Genomic DNA, 18,938 nt, shown 5'->3' on the forward strand with positions numbered 1-18,938 from the left:
TGTGAGTGTGTGTGTGTGTGAGAGAGAGAGAGAGAGAGAGAGAGAGAGCTGGGCTGCATGCATGCCTGAGAGCATCTCAGGAATGCCTGTTGGTTCCCCCATGGGATGGTTGTGAACTGGAAAGAAGCTACCTGCTCCTAAACCTACATTGCCTCAAATACCTTGCTTACCGTATGACCACAGTGGGACCTGGGTCACGGGAGGCAGATTTCACAGTCTTGGTGGCCTCTGTGAGTTTGTGTAACTATTGTGGTTTTGGGCAATTGTAGTGGGTTGCCACCTCAGTGACTCTCCTATCCCTTTTCACAACCAAGAAAAGTTTAGCCAACCCAAGGGGAAAAGGTCACTGATACATATATAAAGTATCATGCTTATAATAGGCACTCAGTAAATACCAACTTTATGCACTCTTACAGTTGTATCAGAAAAGATAAGAATTGCTTGTCACAGACAGGCACAGAAACTTTAGACACTTGGCACAGATACACAGAAATCAGAGCTGCATTTTTTTTTTAAAGAATCATTAAAACAATCCAGTGATGTACAGCTCTGACGTACTGCTCTGCCACCAGGGCTAGGGGTGGAAGAAGGGACAAGAGAGAGTTATTAGTGATAGGGTCCAAAGTTTCAGTTAGACAGTAGGAATAAGTTTTTGTGATCTAGTGCACAACACGGTGACTATAGTTAATAATAACTCATTGCATATTTCAAAATTGCTAAAAATAAGTAAAATTCAAATGTTCTCATCACAAAAGATGATAAACATGTGAGATGACAGACATGTTAGTTAGCAAGATTTAATCATTCCACAATGTATACATAGGTCAAAATGTCACATTAGACTCCGTAAGTATATGCAATTATTATTTGCCAATTAAACTTTTTTAATACACAAAGCAAAAAAAGTTGAACTTAACTATTCCTGTAAATAAGTGGGAAAAACCTTAGACAAAGATGCAAAAGGCTGGGACCGTGGATTTAATTATGGCCTTACTTGGGTATCACCCGCAGAAGCCCAGTTAACTCCCTTCTTCTCTCTGGTCAGCTCCGACGATGGATCACTCTTCTCCTATTGCTCTGAATTCAGCAGATCATTCTACAATTTGCTCTGTATTTTGTGGAAAGACCTAGTGAACAGAAGGCAAAAATCCTTTCTTAGTAAAGTGGAAATAAAAATATTATGCTTTCTTAAATTAGAAAAAAAAACAAAACATTTTTAAAATTAATATTTTCTTCATCTAAACTAGCCAAATATTAAAAACAGATTCCTAAAGGTGATCAGACAAAAACCTTGTTAGAAGAGTATCAAAGAACACAGAGAGCTCGGAAATAGACATATGAATTTAGAATATGAAGAAGAGAATGTTTCACATCGGTGGAGAAAAAAGGACTATTTAATGAATGATTACATTGAATAATTGGCAAAATATTTGAATAAAAAAAAATCCCTGCATCCTTCCTTATGCCAAAATGAAATCCAGATGGAAAAAGATGGAAATGTAGGAAATAGAATCACAAAATAACAACGCTAGTTATTAATAATTAGAAAACACTGGGTAGTCTCCGTGTCGGGCACAGTGCCTGACACATTCAAGGCACTCAGTAAACATTTGTAATATCCATTAATGCAATGCTTTTTATGTGCCGGATTCTCCACAGAGGAGTGCTTTACCTGCTTTTTTTCTCATTTAATCCTCAAAACAGGGATATGACACAGGATATAATAGTTCCTATATTTTATGTATGAGAAACAGAATCACAAAGAGGTTAGATAACTCCATTGAGAGCCACCAGCTAGCAAGTGTGGGGATGACATTCAAACCCTGAAATTTGGACTCCAGGGCGCTCTCTTGTTTTCTTTTCGTGTGTGTATGTGTGTGTGTGTGTGTGTGTTGTGTGTACACGTATTTGTGTGTGTGTGTTCCTGGTAGATTTTAGTTTTTGTCTTTTTATTATGGAAAACCTTAAATATATATAGAGATGGAGAACATGGTACCATGAGCGCCTGTGGATGTACGTACCACCCTCCATTTAAAACAACCATCAAGGCCAGTCCACTTCATCTGTATCCCCACGCACTTGGGTCCGCTTTGGGTGACTTTGGAACAGATCCCAGACTTATTCATGTGAAAATATCTCCGCATGTGGCTCCAAAAGACACAGGTGTCTTTCTTCGAACATAATCTCAGTTCCATCATCATTCTAACAAATAACTATATCTTTATAGCAAATATTCAGTCAGTTTTCAAACTTTCCTTCTTGTTTCACTTTTCTGGAGAGAGGGATCCATTTACTGAGGTTATCTGACATGGCTTTCGAGTCCCTTCTACCCCACAACTCCCCTTTTTTCCCTTTATCCTTGTGAATTATCTGTTAAAGAAGCCAGGTCACTGGTCTGCAGTTTCCTATTGTCTGGGTTCCACTGACTATGTCCAGTGGTGTCACCGAGCATGTGTCTCCAACCCTGCATTTTTGCAGACTGGCCATCCAATTTGGTTGAGCCCATATGGCTTAGTTCATACTTATGAGACAATATTTTGTTTTGAGATGGAGTCTCACTTTGTCCCCCAGGCTGGAGTGCAGTGGCATGATCTCAGCTCAATGCAACCTCTGCCTCCCAGGTTCAAGCAGTCCTCCCACCTCAACCTCCTGAGTAACTAGGACTACAGGCACACCCTGTAGCCACCACACCCAGCTAATTTTTATATTTTTAGTAGAGACAGGGTTTCACCATATTGATCAGGCTGGTCTCAGGTGATCCACCCTCCTCAGCCTCCCAAAGTGCTGGGATTACAGGCGTGAGCCACTGGCGCCCAGCCAAGAATAATTTTTTAAACTGTTTGGGGAAAGAAGAGCCTTGCTTGACATGATGAAAGGAAAGGAAAGCAAGAGGAGAAGGAGGAGGAGGAGGAGGAGGAGGAGAAGGAGAAGGAGGAGGAGGAGGAGGAGAAGGAGAAGGAAAGGAAAAGGAAGGAGGGAAGGGAAGAATTGGCTGGGTGTGGTGGCTCACACTTGTAATCTCAGTACTTTGGGAGGATGAGCCGGGCAGATCACTTGAAGTCAGGAGTTGACCAGCCTGGCCAACGTGGTGAAACTCTGTCTCTACTAAAAATACAAGAATGAACTGGGTGTGGTGGGGGGTGCCTGTAATCCCAGCTACTCAGGAGGCTGAAGTGGGAGAATCATTTGAAGCTGGGAGGTGGGAGTTGCAGTGAGCTGAAATTGCGCCACTGCACTCCAGCCTGGGTGACAGAGCGAGACTCTGTCTGAAAGAAGGAAAGAAGGAAGGGAAGGGAAGGGAAGGGGAGGGGAGGGGAGGGGAGGGGAGGGGAGGGGAGGGGAGGGGAGGGGAGGGGAGGGGAGGGGAAGGGGAAGGGAAGCCAAAAAATATTTAGAAAACAGTTAGCTTTTCCTGTCTAAATATTTAGAATTCCCTTCCTTTATGACAATCTTTCCCTCTCTCTCCAACTAGATCAGAGGGTGTGCGATAAACTAGGGAAAATATTTGCAATGCTTCCATCAGTTAATAACCATAATCTATAAAGAACTCCAACAAATTAGTAAGAATAAAACAAACAGCCCTTGGCTGCAGTGAGAACGTGCACTGAGCACTCAGCTCTCCTACCGTGGGGGCACAACTGATGGGCAGCTTCAACTTGCCTGGAATTCAACACCACATTTGTCTCAAGTCCATGCTTCCCAGGGCTGCTCACAGCCAAGGACAGGAATGCAGGTCTCTTCCTGGGACAAGACACTCCCCTGAGGGTGACTTGGTTGGAGTCCATGTTGGCCTGCCTGAAACTTTCTTGGAACTGCGGGGCAGTCTGATGCTCTGTCTACTCACCCCTCTTTTACTGAGGCTGCATTGTATGACCCTTCCCACCCTCTCCAGCCCCTCCCCTTCCTCACTAACTCTCTCCACATCTAATCCCATCTCAACATCTGCTTCTCAGAAGGACTCAACCAACAAACCCTCCATGTTGCACCTGTCAGATGGAAATGATGAAAATAACTGATGATTATCACAGTGTGCTGAAGTTGGCATGCTTATCCACCATGATGGGGGGTATGAGTGGTTAAAATCATTCTAAAAGACAGTTTAGCAACATGTCTCCGACCTTGTGAGTGGCTAACCTCTTTAACCCCAAATTCCATATCTAAGATTTTAGTTTAAATGGTATGTATTAAAAAAGAAAACACATATTCATCTCAATAGATGAGAAAAAACCTTTCATAAAATTCATAGCCTTTCATGATTAAAAGATAAAAACCTTTTAGCAAAATAGAAATAGAAGAGGACTTCCCTAACACAAAGAAGAGATGTACTCAAGAAAAATGCCCGAGGGCAAGAACTGCATCTGCCATGTACCAGGGCCTATCCCTGGCTCAAGGTCAGTACCTAAAAAGTCTGTATGGAATGAATGAAAAAAAAAGGGAATGGTCCCTGGCCATGTTTTCAGCCCCATCTTCCGATCCCCCTTTACACGCCTCTACTTCAGCTGAACAAAATGACTGGCACTTGCTGCGGTGATCTTAGAACTCCACTTTATTGGGCTGGGAGCGGTGGCTCATGCCTGTAGTCCCAGCACTTCGGGAGGCCAAGGTGGGAGGATCACCTGAGGTCAGGAGTTGGAAACCAACCTGGCCAACATAGTGAAACCCTGTCTCTACTAAAAATACCAAAAAAAAAAAACATTAGCCAGGCATGGTGCTGTGTACCTGTAGTCCCAGCTATTTGAGAGGCTGAGGCAGGAGAATCGCTTAAACTCAGAAAGTGGAGGTTGCAGCAAGCCAAGTTCACACCACTGCACTCCAGCCTGGGCAACAGAGCAAGACTTCATCTCAAAAACACAAAACAAAACAAATATTGAGCATCTGTGTGCTGAGCTGAGAGTTGAGCATTTGACTAACGTCATTTCTAATTGTTGCTACAACCCTGAAAGTTGGAGAGAGTTCCCCATTTTATAGAAGAGGAAAGTGAGGCTCACAGATGCCAATAGCCCACTCGTGGACACACAGCTAATGAGAGGCAGCACTTGGATTTAAGTTCATGTGACTGCCGTGAGGACCTGTGCTCGCTCCGCCCTATCACACAGACTTTCTGGGGCAGCACTAGGATATATGAAGACCTTGCCCTTAACATTGAATGACCTGATACCTTGTCACTTGATCTGAAAAATGACACTGTCCAGTCCACTTCTCCTGGCTCTGCATGTACATTATTCTCTTCTGTGTCTCCTGTGCACTGAAAACCCCATTGACCAGCATCACTCTGCCCCGTGCAAGAGAACCTCCAGCCACCCTTGAGATTCTAACCAGTGTTAGTGACAGCAGTTGGAGCTGGGGACAGGATGGAAGGGACACACTGTGAAAATGGAACATGTGCATTTTCAACAGCCTTCTCCAAGGTCTTGGCCTCAGGCCTCTGTTCCCTACACCCTCCTGTAAATGGTTTAATCACAGGCTGGAGCCACAGAACCCCCATCTTCATTATAGCCCCAGGAAACAAGGTGCCAGGCCCTCTAGAGCAGCCTGCCCAGAGCAGGCTGTCTTCTACTAGTGTCAATTTCAGACATTAAGCCTCAGCCACCTTGACAGTACCAATAATAATTTGCAGGGAGTGGGGAAGATCTAGTTTGCAGAACTGTAGAGGCTGGAGAGCCCTCTGGCTTCGCTAGTCATCTTGTAATCCAAATTTCTTTAAAAATATTAGTAGGTTAATTAAAACCAGCAAGAACAGCAAAACCACATTGTTACTCAAAGGGCCAAGTGCTTTGCCAAGGTGACATACTTGTCCAGGGGCATAGTTTTGGATGGAAGTCATGGGTTCTGTCTCCTGTCTGATGCTCCTTTGATCTGCCGAGACCGTTGGGGACATGACTGCCCCTTAGCGTCCCTTCCCATCCTAAGGGTGCAGGTTGTAGTTAAGAGCATATGATGGTCTCAGCCCAGCTCTGCTGATTGCCAGATGTGTAGTCCTAAGCAAGCTAAGAATCTCTTTGTGCCTCAGTTTTCTCGTCTGCAAAATAAAGATGATAAAAAATGTTATCTAGTGGAGTTATGAGGGTTAAATACATTAACATATGTAAAGTTTTTAATACAGTGCCCAGTACACAATAAGCACTCCACAAATATCGGCTATTACTATATTAATTGGTAGCTTTAGGTCAATAAACCATTGTGGAACCTTTCTCAGGAGTGAAGTTAAAATGATTTGTACCCAGTTTATAGTAACTCTTGAATGAGTGAATACATGAATAAATAAACAGATGAAGGACAAGTGAGTCCAAATATCCCTGAATGGTAGTTAATGGCTTTGATATTTTTCCACATGACGTGTCCACTGAACAGAGAATTTCCTCACTGTAAGTTACTAACAGTGCCCTCAGACACCATGGCTTCCCAATAAGGTGGATATTTAGGAGCAGGGGGCTTTGCTGGGTGATTGGATCTCCAAATTAAAATAATCTCAGCCACAAAGATATCAGGCCCTTCCATGTTCCAACGCAGGCTCGTGGAGGCTTTGTTTCAGGAGAAGAGGGAATCCCAGCTATGACTGACATTTATTTACGCTCACAAGATGGCTTGTCTGCTGACGAGGAGCTGGAGTGTAGGAGTGAAAGTCAATGACACAGAGAAACAGAAATAGATGGGGAAGGTAAAATTATCTCTTGTTTTGGCATCTTCTGCTCTGCCAGGAGCACAGTTAAATTCATACCATCTTAGGATGCCAGAGATGAGGTTTGCCTTGGAAGGGCATTCATTCTGTCACCATCTAGAAAGCATTATGTGCTAGGTGCTGGGCCTGAGGGTGGCAATGCAATGGTGCCCCAGTGAGGCCCATCTCCTGCCCTGGGTCATGGAGAAGGGAGGGAGACAATGACCCAGCGTTTCAGAGTGCTCCGACGTTCAGCTGTGAACTGGATTCTTATGGATATAAGATGGGGAGATGCCTCTACTAAAACTTCCTTTTAGGGTCAGGGAGACTGTGAAGGGGAGGGAATACTTGAGCTGGGGCTTCAGTGGATGAAGAGAAGTTTGCCAACCAGAAAAGCTGGAAGGCCCCCTAACGGAGGCAGCAGGTGCAAAGGCTGGGGGCTGTCCAGGGGACCTCCAACCTTTGTCATGGCTGCAGCAGCAGTGAAAGGGTGTCAGGGACGGGTGGGAGATGGGAATGAGTGAGGCTACAAAGGAACTGAAACTCTATCCTGCCACCATTGCAAGGTTGAGTAGGAGAGGTCAAAGTGGTACCAGCCCATCCCCTCATTTTCACAGAGGAAGAAAATGAAGCCCCTGGACATGGAAACGAAGTGACTCCCCCAGAGACACAAAACAGGTCCATGCTGGTGCCAACACCCAGTTCTCCAAATGCCCCATTCTGACACTTTTCACCGCACTCTATCGTCCCCTCTAAACCTAGGAAATGAACAAATATATAACATGAAGCAAAATCTGCTCAGAGATAGGCCACATAAGGATAAAGATTTCTGGTTAAGGCTGTTTGAAATTGAGTTCCTGTTCTACTTAAGAGCTCAGAAATTCAGTTCAGTCATTGTAAAGTGGAGGTTATATTTTCCCATGTAGGACTAAGTGAGATAGAGATTGCGAAGACACAGAGCATAGTGCTTGGAGAGTAGGCAGAGGACAGCCAATAGCTGCCATAACCATTGATGGGCTGAGACCTTATTGGTGCCCACTGGTAAGTGGGAGTCCAAACTCAGCTCATAAAATAAAGCTGTAGACTGGTGGTATTTTCTTGGAGAATCTTCAAGGAAAGGCTCAGCTTTCTGTGATAATGGTTTCCTTTGACTTACCCATCCTCTCTTAGCCAAACTAGTACAGAGCCACCTGGGATTTCTTTCCTCATGCAAACCTGCCTGCACAGCATTGGTATTCTAAGCAGCTTTGGTTCTCCGAAATGATTACCCACAGTTATTTGGGGCACTAATTTGCATGTAGTGTTTATTGCATTTTGAAATGGTTCTTTTGTTTTCAGCCCAGCAGACATAGTGGAGGAGGAACATGGGGAGGAGTGTAATGTATCTTAATTTGGGGGTAGCTAACAGTCTTAAACCAAGCTCTGAGATGTACCTTTGAAGCTGAAGCTGGGCATACACTAGGGTGAGGGAAGTGGGAACCAGCCCCTGCAAAGTATGCATTTCAATAGAACACTGCATCTTTTTTTGTTTTTTGAGATGGAGTCTTGCTCTGTAGCCAGGCTGGAATGCAGTGGCGCAATCTCGACTCACTGCAACCTCCACCTCCGGGGTTCAGACAACTCTCCTGCCTCAGCCTCCTGAGTAGCTGGGAATACAGGCGTGTGCCAGCATGCCTGGCTAATTTTTTTGTATTTTTAGTAGAGACAGGGTTTCACCATGTTAGCCAGGATGGTCTCGATCTCCTGACCTTGAGATCCGCCGCCTCGGCCTCCGAAAGTGCTTTCGGGTTTACAGGCATGAGCTATTGCACCCGGCCCACATTGTATCTTTTAAACAAAGAGTCTTGGATGGCATATGATTTTCGAGCCAAACAGGTAAAGGGGAGAAAAATGTACTTAATTAAATTGCATAATTAAAGAACAGTAGGCTATGCCTCATCTTATAACAACTAAGTCCTCGTGAGTCAACCTCACTCCATGGAGTAAAACACAAAGCCTTTTCACCATGCTCTTCTTCTTTGCCTCTTAGCAGCAGGTGGCCTGGTTATCTGTTCTAACCCCTTGACATTCTCTCCTACCCTGACTTCCAAAAGTCTCTACTTCCTTTGGTCCCCTGCTTCTCTCTGACCACTTTCTCCTGCCCTGAAAGTCTGTGTATCCCCAGGGTCACTCCTAGGACCCTTCTCTTTGCTGTCTCTTCTTCCCTTCTTAGGAATCTGTTGTTCTTTGCCAGGCTGTCTCCAGGAGTGAGACCCTGTTTAAAAAAAAAAAAGAGGGCCAGGTGCGGTGACTCACTCCTGTAATCCCAGCACTTTGGGAGGCCGAGGCAGTCGGATCAGCTGAGGTTGGGAGTTTGAGACCAACCTGACCAACATGGAGAAACCCCATCTCTACTAACAATACAAAATTAGCCAGGAGTGATGGTGCATGCCTGTAATCCTAGCTACTCGGGAGGCTGAGGCAGGAGAATCACTTGAACCCAGGAGGCAGAGGTTGCAGTGAGTCAAGATCGTACCATTGCACTCCAGCCTGGGCAACAAGAGTGAGACTCCATCTCAAAAAAAAAAAAAAAAAAAAAAGAATAACCAAATTCATGTGATCAACTTTCACACCTGAATCATGGTAGGCTGTCCCAGGCAGAGCTCTCTTGGTTATCATGAAAACCAGTTGATATGGTTAGGCTTTATGTCCCCACCCAAATCTCATCTTGAATTGTAATCCCCATAATCCCCACATGTCAAGGGAGACACCAGATGGGCGTAATTGAATCACAGGGGTGGTTTCCCCCATGCCGTTCTCGTGATAGTGAGTTCTCACGAGATCTAATGGTTTTTTGGGGGGCTCCTCCCCCTTTGCTCAGCACTTGTTCCTGCCACCTTGTGAAGAAACTGTCTTGCTTCTCCTTTGCCTTCTGCCATGATTGTAAGTTTCCTGAGGCCTCCCCAGCCATGCTGAACTGGGAGTCAATTAAACTTCTTTCCTTTATAAATTACCCAGTCTTGGACAGTTCTTTATAGCAGTATGAAAATGGACTAATACACAAGTTATCCAGCCCCAGCAAATGGAAGGGTCATTGAATGTACTTAGCACCTTCCTTACTTATAGGACAGAGCTTCAGGAAACACACAGGGCCTCTGGCTTCTTCCAGCCCCTTCTCTCTAGGACCTCACGGTCTTCCAGCTTGGCATCTCTTACAGTCTGTGTACCCTCTTGTTTCTGCAAACCACACTACTTCATCTCTCATGGTTCTGGCTTAGCGAGACACCACCCCCAACTATAGCCCTCCGGATCTTCTTGTTGAATGGCTACCACCTCTGACCTCTGTGACTCAGTTCCTCTCATTGAGCATTTCATTGACTCAGCCCAGTCCACAAACAAGCCAGTCTTGAGTCATATGGTCATGCTTGGTCCAATTGGCTGTGGCAGGGTTGAGGTCACATGACTGCTCTTTGCAGAGGAAGGCAATAGAGCTGATTAAGTCAGAAGGGGAAGTTGGGTGTGGGAGGCAAACTGATGGATCTGTCTGCTGTACAGGTTTTTCATGAATGTTCCATTCAGGAATGTTACTTTGAAAGCTAGGAAGAGGGACTGCCCTGTTCTTGGGACTGACATTTGCTTCTCTGAATCAGGACTTTATGGTTGGATTTCCTTTTCTGTCTTCTGTTTTCTTGTGTCTGAAATGCTAAGAGACTGGGAGTGGGAATAAGGGACAGAGAATTATGACTTCGACTTTGGCTTTTGTGCAATTTCTGATGTAATGCTATGTGCTAGGGGGTTGAATACCTCCTCCTGTCCCTGCTGTGCCACTTCCCAGCTGGTGGTACCCTGGCCTGGTCACCTACCCATCCTGATTAAACTGCATGACAATGTATTGAATTAAATGATAAGGTCTGTTGTAGCCACCATGAATCCTGTCCTCACTCAGTCAACAGTCAATAAACATTTATTTTTATTACATGTGTGATAATGAAGGCTCTCTCCCTCTGGAGGGTGCAGAGAAGCAAAAGCAGGGGATGGCATTTGCTAATTTCTTAGGCTATTTCCAGCCCTCACATTGATTGTTTTTCAGCTATCGCTGCCCCCAAACTGGATTAATGTCACCCTGCAAGAAAGAACCAAAGAACAAGAGGGCAAGTGTGAGAGAACACATAAGACAAGGCTGCTTTCCAGGAGGGAAATGGAAATGCCAAGAATGCAATTGTCACCAGAGAGGAATAGGGCCTGCCCAAGAGGACAGGAGGCATAAATCTCTCCCACTTTGCAACTCTTCCCGGAGCTCTCTCTAGTGGGGAGAGGGAGAGAAGTTATGGGAAGAGGGTTGACAGAGCCCCATCTCTGAGCTGGCCTGTGCTTTCCTGACAAGGAATCAGACACACCAAGTTCAAGGCTTGGCTCCGTAACCCCAGGGCAAGTTGTCTAAACTGTTCTTTCTGTTTTTTCAGCTGAAAATGAGAGATTAAATACTTTTCTCCAAGAGTCACTGTGAGAAATATATGTTGCTATATATGGAGATGACACCAACACAGTAGCTATTCAAGAGGCGTGAGCTTCCTCTCCCTCAAGCTGGGAGGCCCATCAATCCCAGAGCCGATGGAGCACAGTGACCATCCATTTAATCCTGCAGAGAAGGAAACTGAGGCTCAGAAAGGGAATGACTCTTGCCTGAGCAATGGTTAGGGCCTTGCTGCTGACTGCACAACTGGGTGACCCTCATCACAAGTCCTGTGGGCCAGGCTGGTGAGATCCTGTGCCTGTGGATGAATGCTAGCACCCTAAAATGGATCCTTAACAGAATCAGTGACCTAACCCTCACCCAAAGCTAGCAGACACTGCAGAAACTCTGAGCAGTTGCTCGAGGTTTGGGGATTCACTGTATTGAGCATGAACTTCTGGAAGCTCCCAGTGAGTACGGACACTGTGGAGATCCCAAGCCAGAGCTGAGACAGGACCTGAAGTTACCCCCAGAAAACCCACCAGGGTAACGGGGAGACAGAGGGACGAGCACCTAGTTCTGAGGATCCGTTCCACCCCAACTGCCTTCACTACGGCAAAGGCCCAACCACTGAGGAGATTCCTCTCGTGTCTGCCTGCTCAGCATCCATTCCATTCATTTTAGTGACAGCACCCCAGATTTCCTTGGAGAACCACCCCTCCCCATTCTTAAATCCAAGATTTAGTCTTCTGACTCTTACTCTGTTCTCCATCCTCCTCTCCCGGAATGGGCATAGCAACATGACTAGCTGGCCAATCAGAGCATGGCATTATCCTCTACCTACAGTGATTGGTTCAGAAATGGGCACATGACCCAGGCCAGACCAATTAGAGCTAACGAAATTTAACAGGAATGCAAATTACTGGCAAAGAAAGCCTCTGCCTTTTCCCTAGTGAAAGGATAGGGTGTAAGCCTGGAATTGCCACGAAAAAAAGGTAGCCTGTTAGTAATCACAGCCTCCACAGAAATGCAGGTTGGGAGGTCTGCGTGGGTATAGCGTGGGGCACCAAAGCTTCAGAGAGAAATGCTTCTGATCTTCCAGCTCTTGGTGCTCTGGGAATGGAACCGGACCCTGTCTTTGGGGCTGACTCCAGCTTTGTTCCAGAAGGTACAATGTTGTGTGGTCATTTGGGTGCTCCAGACAATTGTAAGGACAGTGTTTACCCAGTGTTCTCGGAGCAGTGCTGAATAATCCCAACGCAGTGACTGTTCTGTGTAAAAATGTCAAAGACTGTGGGCAGGGTGATCCCTGCAGACATAATTAAGGTGTGAGCAGTGATGGGCTGGGAGAGGTACCGCCCGGAACCCTCTTCAGGGAAGGACCTGTCGCCCAGTTGCTGGGCAGGCTGTCAGCCCGTTCAGGGATGCTTCAGGCTAAACTTCTCTGGGACGGCTTCACAGGGAACCCAATTGCTGCCATGAAGTAATGCTTCCTCTATTAGGATCCAATGAGAGAATTAGAGAATGGGGGGGGGAGGGGGCACAAATGGCAAAGGGCTGGATGCCACAACCTGGTACAATTGAGGACTAAAAGGAGGAAATGTCCATGAGGCACCCGCCTCTTTCCCTCCAAATAGAGTCAAGGCCAAGGAACATCAGGAGCAGCAAGATCCCATACTGATATTTAGATGCTTCTTTTAAAATAATTCCTGTATGTTGCACTCAAAACTCAGAAAAGTCTCTTAACCCAACAGCCTTAAGCTAACTGTGCTTGTGGTGCCTCTGGTTGTATTTGGACTGGAAATTGAAGCTGCAGTTCCCCAAAGGTTATTCAAAGCTGTCCAGAGGTGATGGGAGGAGGTCAGAGCAGCAGCTGGAGTGAGAGGTGACAGCCTGCAGTCAGGACAGCTGGTACCCGGATCCCCTGGCTCAGGACTTGCTTCCTGTGGTCTTACCCTGGAGGGCCTCTGGCTAAGGAAGTCTGGCATTAAGGGAAGGAGTAACTTCCCTGAAAACTGGGATTTGAGGACATTAGCGTGACCCCAGACTTAGGACATGTTTGCTGACTAGCCCTCAGGGAAGATGGCCGAGGGAGGTGGGATAAAAACAACAACCCCCGCCTCAACAGGCCATCGGGGGAGGAGGAGCACCCTGGGGGAGGGGCTTGCTGTGTGCTGCAGCCTGGGGAGAGGAGAGGGGAGGGGAGGGAAAGGGAGGGGAGGGGAGGGAAAGGGAGGGGAGGGGAGGGAAGGGGAGTGAGAGAGGACTGGTTGGGGAGGCCATTCCCTGGTCTGCTCTGGCACAGCACAGGGCCCAGAGGAACTCTAGATGGTGAGACTGAAGCTGGCTGTGCTGGGAGGTTCCCACCATGTACCCTGAAGGAAAGGGCAGGGCTGAGCTGTCATTCCTTTAGGCTGCAGGCCCAGGTGTGGGACCCAGAACCAAGGCTCCTGGCTCTCCACCCTTCCTGCAGCCCCAGGAGCCTGGGGCGGCCTCTCAGTCACTCTCGGGACAAACAATCTTGCTGAATGCATAGAGTCTTCAAGGAATAAAATCAAGGATTTTTCATGCTCGTGGTCAAAGCCTCACATTAACGTAGCAGAGTGAAGGGGGTTGCCCCATTTCCCAGGTGGAAGTATTGAGGTGCAGAGACATAACGGACATGCCCACGATCACAAACATAGCAAGTAGCAGAGCCCCTTGAGCTCCCCCTCTGCCCCCAAGCTGTCCTAAAGCTCCTTCTTGCTTTATTTCTGCCCCAGTCTCCCATTTAGGATGTAGGTACAGTCTAAGCCCATTTGCTGAATGCAGCCAATGCCATGTGAGTGATGGGAGCCGACGCCATGTGAGTGATGGGAGCTCCAACCCAGCCTTAATACACGTTTTCTTATTTGGTGACTGTTTCACCACAAGGTGTTTCTGATTACAGAGCTGGGGAATCTCTCTGGAGTCACTGGAATTGGATGTACAAAGGCTTAGCTCTCTAGGACAGGAAAGAGGAACCAGCCATAGTTCCCCTGAGGGCAGGCAGGGGCCCGCAGGGCTGGGAAGAGAAGGCAGAGCCTGATTTATTTTCGCTTCTGAGGCATTCCTGGGTAAGATGGGCCCATCCTATTAGTCATTCTGCCTGAATGGGTAGAGCCGAGGCTGAGCCTTTTCCACAACTCTTCCAAGAAGGCTAAAATGTTGGTGGAATTTTCTTCCTTTAATGGACAAAGAAGGGCATATTAGTTTTCTGTGGTTACTGTGACAATCCACTATAAGCTGAGTGGCTTTAAAAAAAAAAAAAGTATTATCTCAAGTTCTGGAAGCCATGAGTCCAGAATCAAGAAAGAAACCATCTCTTGCTTCCCCTAGTTTCTGGTGGTTGCCGGCATTCCTTGGCTTGAAGTGACATCACTCCAATCTCTGCCTTCCTCTTCACATCATCTCCTCGTGGTGTGTGTGTGCATGTGTGTGTGCATGTGTGTGGGCACATGTGTGTGTGTGTATGTGTGTATGTGCCCACACTTTCTTTTTTTTTTTTAATTTTTATTTTTATTTATTTATTTATTTTTGAGACAGAGTCTCGCTCTGTCGCCCAGGCTGGAGTGCAGTGGCCGGATCCCGGCTCACTGCAAGCTCTGCCTCCAGGGTTCCCGCCATTCTCCTGCCTCAGCCTCCCGAGTAGCTGGGACTACAGGCGCCCGCCACCTCGCCCGGCTAGTTTTTTGTATTTTTTAGTAGAGACGGGGTTTCACCGTGTTAGCCAGGATGGTCTCGATCTCCTGACCTCGTGATCTGCCCGTCTCGGCCTCCCAAAGTGCTGGGATTACAGGCTTGAGCCACCGTGCCCGGCCTGTGCCCACACTTTCAAGAGGCTCAGAGTCCAGTGTGGAAATCCAACCAGTACATGCTCAATGACCATCTTTTGCATTATTCTGTAAAGCCAATCACTACAAAGCTGTGTGATGCATTCTGTGGTTAGAATGTGTGGCTGGTGAGGTGGCTTGTGGTAGTAAGCAGTGAATTCTACCTGGAGGATCAGGGCAGGCTGCTCCACAAAGGGGGCCTTTGATCCTGGCCTCGGAGGAAGAAGAGGAGTCCAGGAGGGAGCATTGACCAATGGAAGACAGCAGGCCCAGTATTGTCTCTGGAAGGTCAGCAGTCCTGCGTGGTCAGGCAGAGCGCAGGCTCGTTGGATGAGAGGACATATTTGGAAGCGGGGAGAGGGGGGTGCTGCAAAGGGTGGTCAGGGGCATTTCAAAGGCCCTCCCTCCCCTGCTAGGAAGTGAAACCACCTTGCAACTTTGGCACTAAGTGTGATCTCTGCTGCATTAACCCGGATGCATCTTTTTCCTCTCAAACATGACTTCCTCAGAAAGATCTTTTCCAGACTACCCAGACTCCAGCACTTCCCTGTGATTTATACTCATGGCACCCCATGCTTGTCTTTCCCAGCATTTATCTCATTTGTACACACACGAGGGGCAGCTCAGGTTAATGCGTAAGAGCAGGACACTGGACCAAGACTGCCAGCGCACACCTGGCCCCACCACCTACCAGGCAGGTGATGTGCAGGGCTGCATCATTACCCTGGTTCCTTGCCCATCTCTGCTTACCCTTACCAAGCCAGTTTGCAGTACCCTCCCCTGTGGGCAGGGCTTGCTGCCTGCCCCTGTGTTTGGCTACTTGCTTTGCTTTAACTGGTAGAATTAGGGGGGAAATGACAGGGTACCACCTCTGAACCTACTGCTCGCTCTCTTGTACTTCTGCCATCCCTACAAAACGGACATTCCTGGACTGGCCTGTTGCTTTCAGAAGAGGAGGAGAGGCATGTGGAGCAGAGCCAAGCCCCCACTGGCCACTGGCACATAGATGAGAACAGGAGAACCGCCTAAATGAGCCCAGCCTGGATCAGAGCCGACACCCACCCAACAACTTGTGACAACCAATACATGGTTGTTTTAAGGCATTAACTTTTGGGACTGGTTTGTTATGTGGCTATAGCTAACAGATACAGGTGACCCTGGGCAAGCTAATTAATCCATCTCTGCCCCCATTTTCTTTTTTGTAAAGTGGGGAAATGAATAGTACCTGCCTTGTGTGATTTTTATAAGGATCAGATGAGTTAACAATTGTATAGCACTTAGGTGCCTATATACACATTTGTTTAATAAGCATCTTTGTCTTTATTCAAATAATGCTGTTTCCCCAACAAGACTCAATAACTGTTTTTTCATAATGTCCCCAGCAACTAGTACAATGCTTGGTCCATAAACGGCACTCAATAAATGCCTGTTGAATAGATAGTGGATTTTCCTAACACACATATAAATTAAAAGACCAAATATGGAACTTCCTTTTTTTTTTAAAAAAAAAAAAAAAGCTATTTAATGAGCCCTTACTAATTGCCAGGCATGATGTGAAACAACTTAGGTAGAAGTAGGTAGAATTATTATGTTCACTGTAGAGACAAGAAAACTGAGGCTCGAGGTTAAGTAACTTGGCTGCAGTCACACAGCTAGGAAGCAGCAGAACTACGATTTGACCCCAATCTGAGTTCCTGCATTCTCTCCTCCACCCCAGCATGCGTCCCTGTGTGCAGATGGCAAATCAAAGCCAAGATTATTTCCCACTGTGGGAAAGGACTGCAGGTAATAAGGAAGGGGTCAAATACCCAAAAGGGCAGGCTCAGCCTGCAATGGGAACCGGGTCCTCAGAAGGAACTCTTTAATTAGATGAATTCAGTTTTTTTTTTTTTTTTTTTTTTTTTGTGGGAGAGTCTGATTGATGTTGTCACTGCAGGAGGAAGTCCAGTGTCAGCATATTCTCCAGGGGCATGGGCTGGCCTCTCCCCCAGTCGCCAGCTCCATTTTCTGAAGGTGGTTTATTGGAGTTTGCTCCCCGAGGGCCACTTCCTGAGCGGAACATGAAGGCAATAGCGAGATGCTTATGTGGAGGTTTTCTTTCTTGGGCAGGCGTTGGAAGGGTTGGGAAGCCTATCTGAGTAAGCAAGTCTGGGCAGCCTGGGACTCCTGGGGCTCATATGCTCTGAGCTGCTGAGAGAGGCTGTCAGCACCTCCTTGGTGGACCCACCGTGGGGCCAAAACAAGAAAGGGCCTTCCTGTGACTTCCCTGCCTGCTGCTGCAGCCATCCCCTACCCGCTAGGAGCTTCACATTCTCCCCTGGGGCCCCCTGAAAGCGGGGGGGAACTGGAGGACATGGATCACAGCACCAGGAGCCATGGATCTAGCAGTCTGGTGTCAGACACGTTCTACCAGCTGTGCAGACCGTGAACAGTCAAACAGTATCTCTGAGCCTCAGTTTCCCCATGTGGAAATTAAGAACTCTAACTGCTATGGAAACCATAGTTCAGTACCCTAAAGAATAACAATATCTATGCATGTATTCAACACCTTCTACATTCTAGGTCCAGGGCAATGCACTTTATATATATGATCTCGTGCAATCATTTAAAAACCCCAATGAGAGACTGTAGGGTTGATTTACTCTTTATTTTACAAATGATAAAACTAAATCTCAGGAGATTAAACAAAAGTTGCTTACAGTTTCAGGTGGTCAAACTTTGGAGTGTCCACTCGGCATCATTTCCACCTTTCTCCTTTCTAATAGAATCCCAATTTTATCCACGTAATTTTCTGTCTCCACAGGGAAAGGTGACCACATCTCTGGCTCCGGGACTCAGTCTCACTACCTCCAACAGCAACGTGTGTTGTTTGGTGGCTATGCCACTGGCCCATGGGTGAGCACAGGACTTGTATGGGGTGAGGGTCTCCTGAGCTAATGATGTTGTTCTGTGTGTGACCTCGGTTTCTATGCAGCAATCTGATGAGTATGAAGGGAGTCACCCTTAGGATGAAGCCAGTGTGAAGCAGAGATGGAAGAAGTGGAGTCTCTGATGATATTATCGAGCCATTGAACCACCACTCCTGATGCTTGCCCTCCCTCTAGATTTCCTCGGCAGTCAGATAATCAATGTCTTTATTTTTCAGTCTAGTTTGAGTCTATTTAAATCATCCTGAAAGGCACATGACATGAACTTTCATCAGTTCAACTTTGAACCCATGTCTTTCCAATCAGTACCTAAAATGACAAAGATTTCGTATTTGTTCCATTAAAGAATTTAACAAGCATTTGTTGACTGACTAAGTATATAAATATTTTACAAACATTTCACTTTATTCTCATCATAGCCTGAGAAGGCACATCAAGTTAAGATAATTTTTCTCCCAAAGGAACAAAGATTCAGAGAAGTTAGATGACAGAAGTAAAAGACACACAGCTATTAAGTGGCAGAAAATAGCTTAAAACCTGGATTTCTCAGAGTCCAGAGCCCATGCTGTTTTCAACATTGCACATCACTTCTCCAAAACCTGTGAGCTCCAAGCTTTACCCCCTACCCACAGAGATTATCAGCAATCATATCATCAGGTCAGTTCTAATCCTAGTTTTAACCACTCCCATATACAGACTAGAAAGTTGCCCTTAAGACACTGGAACCCGTTTTGAGCCCATTGTCTTTTATCCTCAGATCAAGTGAGAAAGACCACCTGGAAATTTGGAGGGGAAGCAAGGCTACTTCCCGCATTTCTAAAGAAAAGAAAGAAATTCTACCAATAGTTCCCTCCCCAATGGATTTGCTAGGGTGAACTCTGCCTTTCTCTTACTTCTGATTCATTTCGTCCCCAGGAAATTACATTTAACACAAAGTTGTTGAGCAACTACTATGTGCCAGGTTCAGTTCTCAGTGCTGAGGATAGACCAACAAAGAACTCAAGGTCCTATCAGGGGTGTGGACTGGAGCCTAGCATTTGTGGGGCCATGTTTCTTAGTCACCCAGTATT

The 18,938-nt window shown here is 46.5% G+C and overlaps 1 long non-coding RNA gene across 1 annotated transcript in view; it reads right to left on the reverse strand.

The window, feature by feature from the left end:
* Positions 1-863: 863 nt before the first annotated feature.
* The window catches only part of LOC105467462 (uncharacterized), a 125,099-nt gene continuing 107,024 nt past the window's right edge, over positions 864-18,938 (reverse strand). The window contains exon 3 of the long non-coding RNA XR_978904.2: positions 864-1,127. This is a non-coding gene — a long non-coding RNA (uncharacterized lncRNA). The remainder of the gene's footprint in view (positions 1,128-18,938) is intronic.

The sequence above is a fragment of the Macaca nemestrina genome, chromosome 7 (genome assembly GCF_043159975.1).
Source record: "Macaca nemestrina isolate mMacNem1 chromosome 7, mMacNem.hap1, whole genome shotgun sequence".
NCBI classification, from domain to species: domain Eukaryota; kingdom Metazoa; phylum Chordata; class Mammalia; order Primates; family Cercopithecidae; genus Macaca; species Macaca nemestrina.